The 8,322-nt window shown below is 33.7% G+C and overlaps 1 long non-coding RNA gene across 1 annotated transcript; it reads right to left on the bottom strand.

Moving 5' to 3' along the window:
• Positions 1-283: 283 nt before the first annotated feature.
• LOC126488083 (uncharacterized) lies at positions 284-2,321 on the bottom strand. Its single transcript, XR_007588579.1, has 4 exons — positions 2,291-2,321; positions 2,140-2,200; positions 438-466; positions 284-347 (listed from the first exon to the last, which is right to left on the bottom strand). It is a non-coding gene; the product is annotated as an uncharacterized lncRNA (long non-coding RNA).
• Between the last annotated feature and the right edge of the window lie 6,001 nt (positions 2,322-8,322).

Here is an 8,322-nt window from a genome sequence, read left to right as displayed (position 1 = left end):
CTACTGGAAAGGTTCCCGCCAGTGTCCAGGATCTGTCTCCTGTGGCGACTGTATGACATCTCTCTGAGTCTGCCTACTTTCTCCCAGTATTCATTTAGTTTTTCTGCTCTATCCTCCCCTATCACAAAGTTACACTTTGTATCACATATGTTACTAGTGAAATAGCATTGCGTATGTCAAATACAACTGTCAATATCATCAAGATATAGTTGGTATCATTAAGACTGTGTGCACTTGAAATGTATTAAGATGCATTGCTCAGAAGAATGTGTCTCATGAAATTTACCTCCTTGCAATTGCTGTGGTTCAGTCTTGGGTATGGAGATTTGTTGAACAGAATCTTGCAGCTAAAAGAATTTTGAAATGATATATTTAATCAATATTTTGGACTTCAATCAACATGTAATTATTCAATATAAATATTGAATGAAATTTACCTCTGGGTGCAGACATTTGTAGGCCCACACTGAAAGGGAAAATATATCTAATCAATCTCATATTTAATGGGAACTCTAAAACTCTCTTTATGTAGGATTTGAATGGCAACGAGTTCTCATTCCTTTCTTTTAAAATAACACCTATTATTTTACTATTCATGACAGCAGTTGACAGAAATTTACTAAGACCTACCAAAATCAATCTACAGATTCAATGTAACCCACATCGAGATTCCAACATAATTTGTAAGAGAAATTGGAAAAACAACTACAACAGCATCAAAAAGACTTTCAGTTTTATATATAAATACAACAAAACAAAACAAAAACAATATTAAACATTGTGTAATGGTATAACAATCCTCAATACTAAAAAAGTTGGGGAAACCACAGTCTGAGATTTCATATTTGTTTGGTGGTAAAAGAATAAAAACATCATGATGTTAGCATTATAATAGCCATGATGGTTAGTAAAATCAAACTGAATACAAACATAAGTCCGCACACCAATGGAAACTTGATATTTGATTTAAAAATCCCTAGAAATATACACTGGATTAAACACAGCTCTCACACAGGGTGCTGACCAAATATGATGGCTGCATGAAGAAGAATGCACATAGACCTTTATCTCTTACTCAACTGCAAATGAATCAAAGGTCTCAAAATAAGACCAGGTACCCTGAATATGCCAGAAGGGAAAGTGTAGAATAGGGTTGAAGTCACTGATACAGGAAAAGACTTTCTGAAGAGCCCACCTGTAGCAAAGACCCACACTTAATAAGTGGAACCACATGAAACTGAAGCCTTCTGAAGAAGGCTTCTTCTTAAAAGACAGGATATGAATACAAGGAATAGGATTCTCAATGGCTGCTCCACCATATGATAGTGTTTTTTTAATGCCTTGGCAATGATGAAGCACGCATGGGTAGTTCTGTTGAACTTGTCTATTTGGGGTTTTATGGTCTAAGTTGACGAGGATGACTGACCAAATCTCTTCCTCAAAAAGACCTAAGATTTCATTACAAATGGTTGTTAGCCTCCATGTGATTGCTGAGATTTGAACTCAGGACCTTTGGAAGACCAGACAGTGCTCTTAACTGCTGAACCATACTTTCAGGGATCATATGATAATGTATGTTGTGTTAAATTACATAGATTTGAGATATGATTTATAAATATGTTTCCTATTCCTTGTAAAAATTGCAGTGCACTATAGATGAAGGTAAGGAGGGCACTCTGAGTTCTAGAACAAGAAAAAAACTGATTTTCTTTTCTGAAGATGTGGTATATTGTAGTTTGAATTGAATCACTTAGCTCAAATATGTGTCCGTTTTGGAAACTTTGAATATAGGTTTGCATTCTGAGAAGTAGATATCAAGAAATCATGTTCAAATACTGGAGAAGTATCATAATTCTTATGGTTGACTTGTATAAGTCACTAATAAAGAGAGAGATTGTACACCGGGAAGGTGAAGGCATTTAAACATGAGTATTTAATATTAAAGCTGAGTTTACATTTATAAATATTTTATATGGCATTGTGAACAGTTTGAGGCATGAATGCCACTAGTGTAATGGCATTGCTTATGAGAAACCCTACCATCATTAACATCAAGATCTAATTGTTATCAGGATGACTATATGCATTGGAAATATACTAAAATACAATGATCAGGAGAGTGTGACTTACAAAACTTACCTGGTTGAGATTGCTGTGGTTCAGTCTCAGGTTTGGAGATTTGATGACTATAATCCCTCAGCTGAATGAATTTTGAAATGAGATATTCATTTAATGTTTTAGACTTCAATCTGCATGTAATTTTTCAGTATAAATATTATAAGGCATTTACCTCTGGATGCAGACATTTTTTGGCCCAAACTATAACAAAAAGAATGTATAGTCAATCTCAAGTACAATGACAACTGCAAAGCTACCTTTATGCAGGCTGGGAATGACAATGAGTTCTCATTTCTTTTTTTCAAAAGGAACACCTATTATTTACTGTTTAGGACAGCAGGTAATGAAAATATACAAAAATGTACACCTATATATTCATGGCTATTTATATAGTCAATGTAAACCCCTTCAAAATTCCAACATAATTTGACAAAGAAATTAGAAAAAATACCAGCCACAACAAAAAAATCTTTCAGCTTCATATATAAATACAAAATCAGGCAATTAAACAAACAAAAAGAGCTGTGAAGAGTTAAAATGATCCTTAGTACTACATGAGGCTTCAGAAATCACTGTCCCAGATTGCATGTTTTATTACAGAGCTAGAGTAATAAAAATAGTGTGGTTTCACATCAAAATAGGCTTGTTAATCTATGAAATCAAACTGATGTTCAAACATAAATGTAGATACCAATGGACACCTATGTTTTGATACAGAATACAGAAATACATACTGGATAAAAAATATCTGTAATTCATGATGGTGACCATATTATATGGCTAGATGAAGAAGAATGTGCATAGACCAATATTTCTTACCCTGACAAAACTCAATTCCAAATGGATCAAAGATTTCAAATAAGACCACAAACCCTAAATATGACAGAAAAGAAAGTGTGGAACAAGCTTGAACTCACTGGCACAGGAAAAGACTTTCAAAAAGGCCTGTAGCACAGCTCTAAGACCCACATTTAATAAGTGGAATCACATGAAACAAACATTCTTTATGGTAAAGGAAATTATCAGTTGGGAAAAGCATCAGGTTAGAGAATGTGAAAAGATTGTTAACATTCAAATATCTAACACACCATATCTAAAATATATAAAGAAGACAAAGCTGGACTCTCAGAACATAAACAACTCAATAGACGTGGTGTGCATGAATACAATGAGAATTTTTAAAAGATGAAACAAAAATAACTGAGGAACTATTAAATAAATGATCAATATCGTTATTCATCAGGAGAATGCAAACCAAACTATTAGAGATTTCATTTTACTCCTGTCTGAAAGGCTAAGATCAATTAAGAAATGTCAATTCATGCTTGTGAGAAAATGGCAAAAGTGGAACACTTAATCATTGTTGTGAGAATGCAAACCTGTACATTTTTTATGGAAATCACTGGGGTATTTTCTTTAGAAGCTGGATATTGACCCTCTCAACGTCTACATGTACATCTCTCTAGCATATTCCCAAAGGACTCTATATCCTACTACATAAATACCTGCTCAAACATGTGCATTATTGGTCTAGTTACAATAGTCAGATTTAGGAAACAGCCTAGAGGTCCTTTGACTTATGAGTATATAAAGAAAATTTTGTGCATTTATATTATTTTACTTCTATCAAAAAAGTAAAGTATGGAATTTACATATAGATGTACAAAGTTAGAAAAAATTATCGTGAGTGTAGGGATCAGATTCCAATGTTAAATATTGCATGTATTCCCTTTTATGTGGGTGTTAGAATTTAAGCCTTCAACATATATGCTAAAAACTATACTACAACTATGATTCTGCATCAAGTAAAGGAATTCTGGAGAGGATCACTCAAATAATAGGAAATAGAATATATAGGAATAGAAAACCAGAATGAGGATCAAATGATGTGGGAGTATCATATATCAATCTGTTGATTTCATTGGTTAATCAATAAAGAAACTCCTTGCCCTGATAGGTTAAAACATAGGTGGGAGGAGTAAACAGAATAGGATGCTAGGAGGAAGAGGAAGTGAGCTCAGACTTGACAGCTCTGCTCTCTGGAGCAGAGACGCCAGGCTCCGCTCTCCCAGGCAGCTCCAACCCAGGATGGACGTAGGCTAGAATCTTCCCGGTAAGCGCACCTTGGGGTGCTTACACACATTATTAAAAATGGGCTAGTCCAGGTGTGAGAATTAGCCTAGAAGAGGCTAGATAGAAATGGGCCAAGCAGTGCTTATATGAATAGAGTTTGTGTGTTGTTATTTCGGGCATAAGCTAGCAGGTGGCCGGGGTGCTGGGGACGCAGCCCCACTACACTTATTACTACAATCAAATGGGAAGGGCAGTGGAAGAGAGAGGCCATAGTGGAAATATGGGGATGTAGAATTTACTAAAATTCTACTTGGAAAACCATATGGAAACGTACTATGTTATTCTATTTGGCTAAAATATCTGTCTCCATGTTTTAAGCTCCTGATAAATGATCTTATAAGAGAAGTGTGTACATTACCTTCTTGTGCTTCTGTATTTTCATATTGTTTGGAACCCATTGTTTGGAAGTCATCTGTACCGTTTTGCAGAATATTCTCAGGAATGTCTTGCTAAAATTCATAACAATAATGAAACATAATAATGAGAACATAGCTGAATTTCAATTAAATTAAATTTGTTGTGAATTAAAGTTAAAAATAAGAGAATATTTCAAAATCAGAATATTTTCATAGCTAAGCTTATCATATTCTTTTGATCAACCTGTCTGTTTCTTTCATATAATCACATACGCTAAAAACCAAGGCTGGAAGCAGAAATAAAAAATGGTCACCTACAGAGTTCAACACGGAACTAAATTCATAAAATGAAACTCATATTCCTAACCAAAACTGAAACACACTTTAAAAAAACATATTTAAATAATCATGATGTGTCATTCCTATCCTAAAGCACTTCATTTTAAGAACCATTCTTTGATAAACTGAATTTAGTACTAGTATAAGATACTTAGAGTGATAAAATAAAGACCTTGTTATGGGGGAAAACCTGAAATATTTTAGATTCAGTTTTGTTTACAAAAAGTATGATATACGAAGCAAATATAGTTTGGTCAAATATTAGAGAGAGAAAATATATTTAGAAAATTAAAAAGCAAAAATACTGTTTTTAAAAAATTAGAGATAGAGAAAATAGTTTCACAAAATTTTAAAGGAATCAGTGGATCATTTTTGTTTCTTTAAACCATATTTCTACAAAACATTCAATAAAATCATAAATTCTTCCAGTGAAGAGAGGGTATCATTAGAGCATAACAAGCATCAATATGAAGGAAAGCATCAGAATATTTACTTGATGTCTGGAATCATCCAGGTACTTACTTATACTTGACAATAGGAGAGGAGATATCCTTTTGCAATTATACACTGACCATTTTTAATTCATCAATATGAGGTTGGAAAGACAATTTAAAATTCAACCAGATTCCCTAGTCTCTAAGTATCATAACATTGAAATAGCATAGCATTGATTGTTATCATATTATATTTAAGTCGCATGAACTTGGAGCCTTAAAGAGAAAGATTCTGTGATGAAACATCAATGTCATTATGACAGTGGAGGATTTGTATGTCTTCAAATACTGTTGAAATACATGTCAGTCTGTCCCTAACATTCATAAGACAGATAAAGAAATCAATAAAAGCCTAATCGACTGTATCCTGAAGTCAACCTTAGAGAATTTGTGTACAGCTACTAACAATGAGACTAGAAGGACAGCATGTGTGGTTGGATGGTAGAGAATTTGCCTTGAATTCACTAACTCCAAAGCTGACTCAATACTTAACAAAACAAAAAGGAAGAAACGTGGACACTATAATCACAGGTGATCTAGTATACCTAGAATCAGGATGCCTAAATTCCTGGATCTCACAGTGATGCTGCAGATTTAAATGAGCACTGAAACTACTTTGTATACATTTTTTAAAACTTGAAATGTTAAATATGATGCAAACAATTTGAGGATAAAGATTCTGAGTGTAAAATAAGATGAAATTGAAATTTTACCTTTAGGTACCAGGGACCTGTTTCTAGAACTGGGTATAATTGGTGCAAACCATGTATACTTCAAATATCTGAAGAGAGTTTTCCTCCAGTTTTGCTTTAAAAATTTTACACGTACAATATATTTTGATGTTTTCCAATCCAATATCTTCTAGATTGTTACCTATCTTCCTACACATCCAAGTTCATAACCTTTCTTTCTTAAATCTATACCCAAATTGAAACCAATAGACAAAAATGCTACAACAAAAACAACAGCCCCCAATGATACCACAATCACAAAATCCAACAGTGTTTGTTTTGTGTTGATCTACTACTGCTGGTCATAGTGTCTGTTCGGGAGTATCTTTGACTTACTCAGTTGTTAGTGGAGGCTGATCATTCGTTTCCTGAGCACCCAGACCCAAAATCATTACACAGAATCCATAACCACAGCACTGCTTGGCCTATTAGCTTAGGTTTCTTATTGATAATTTCTGACATCTTGAATTAACCCATTTCTATGAATCTGTGCATCACCACAAGGTCATGACCTACTGGCAAGGTTCTAGCATCTGTCTTTTCCAGCAATTACATGGCATCTCTCTGACTCTGCCTTCTTTCTCCCAGCATTCAGTTAAGTTTTCCTGCCTAGCTCTATTCTGACCTATCACAGGACAAAGTGACTTCTTCATTCATTAACCAAAAGTATTCACAGCATTCTGACAGGAATCCCAAATCACTTTTCCTTTTCTGTCTAAATAAAGAGGAAGGTTTTAATTTTAGCATAGTAAAATTACATATAAAAACAGGTATCAAGCAAGATTATAGTAACAATATTTATATAGTTTATTTTTTATCATAACTAAGGAAAGTTATCATTGTAACTACCTATTCTTCAGTTCCATCAAAGACTGCAGAAGGATATAATATTACCAGTTAACAGGAAGTGCTTTGTAAACAACTTCCAGAACTCTAGAATTGACAGAGACATTTTGAGACAGTCACCCAGAGTTCTCCTATAATATTGTGGCATCCATTTTTAAACTACAGGCAAGACTATCTGGCAGACTTTTCCATGAAGCAGGAAATTTGAAGATCTGTTCTGCCTTGTAATGGCAAAGTCCATCAGTTTCTTCCTTCTGTCTCCTGCAGAATGTCCGACAGACTCTTTCATGAAGCATGAACCCTGAACAACTATCTTACCTTCTTTAGGCAAGTTCATCAGTCATTTTTCTGTGAATCCTCATGTTCATTTCATACAGCATAACATCAAGCAGTATAGGCAAAGGCAGTTTCTTGTCCAAATGGCTAACAAACTCTAGAAGGAGCCTTTTTTGATGCCCATTATCATTTTGAAGTAGATTAATGTTGCCAGGAGCAGATGTGTCTCATTGTCATGGAAAGTCTTAAGTTCTTAAAACATTTTAAATGCCATATTCTATTAGTCTTTGAAAAGTTTGAAGAATATCTGGTCATCTGAAATATATCTCTGTACATCTAAAAAACTAACAAACATGACTACAAGCTTGACTATTATAGATGACTATCTTTCAATTTGTGTTTATTACACATTATATTTTAAAATGAGCTGTATAAACACAATACCTTAATCAAGAGCATAAATATATATACAACAAAATTGACCTTAAATTTGTATCAATAAACCAAGATCCATACCAAGGCAAAGTATTCATCTCTATAGTGTATCTCCCTTTAAATGTAAAAAAATATTATAAATAATAAATTAGGAAATTTGAATGTAGTTCTCTCCAAATTGCTTCCTGATTTTTGTTGGGAGAATTAATTTTAGGTGTTTACATAAATCTTTTGGGGTGCTTGATCCATCTAACCACATTAGCCTGGAAGAAATCCACAGGTTCTCATCCTCTGTGGAAACAGAAGCAGAACCTCTTTTTCAAAGCAACATATTCTAGACTGAAATTTTGAAGTCAAGACACCTTTACTCATTCACAGTCGAAAATTTAAAGAAAACAGAATAATATACATAATCTATACTCTCTGTATTTTCCATCTTTACATGGCTTATTTTTCTCTACTCCTTTAATCTATGATTATCTGTACTCTGTCTCTTAAAGACTTTGTTTTATTTTTAAAACTATTTCTTTTCATTTGTAACTCTATACTTTTTTTCTTCTCTCTCTCAAACCTACATACATTTTTATGAAACAC

Source organism: Alexandromys fortis, unplaced genomic scaffold, assembly GCF_014885135.2.
Source record: "Alexandromys fortis isolate MF-2015 unplaced genomic scaffold, M_Fortis_MF-2015_v1.1 scaffold_161, whole genome shotgun sequence".
Classification (NCBI taxonomy): Eukaryota; Metazoa; Chordata; class Mammalia; order Rodentia; family Cricetidae; genus Alexandromys; species Alexandromys fortis.
This window is presented reverse-complemented; position numbering and strand designations above follow the sequence as displayed.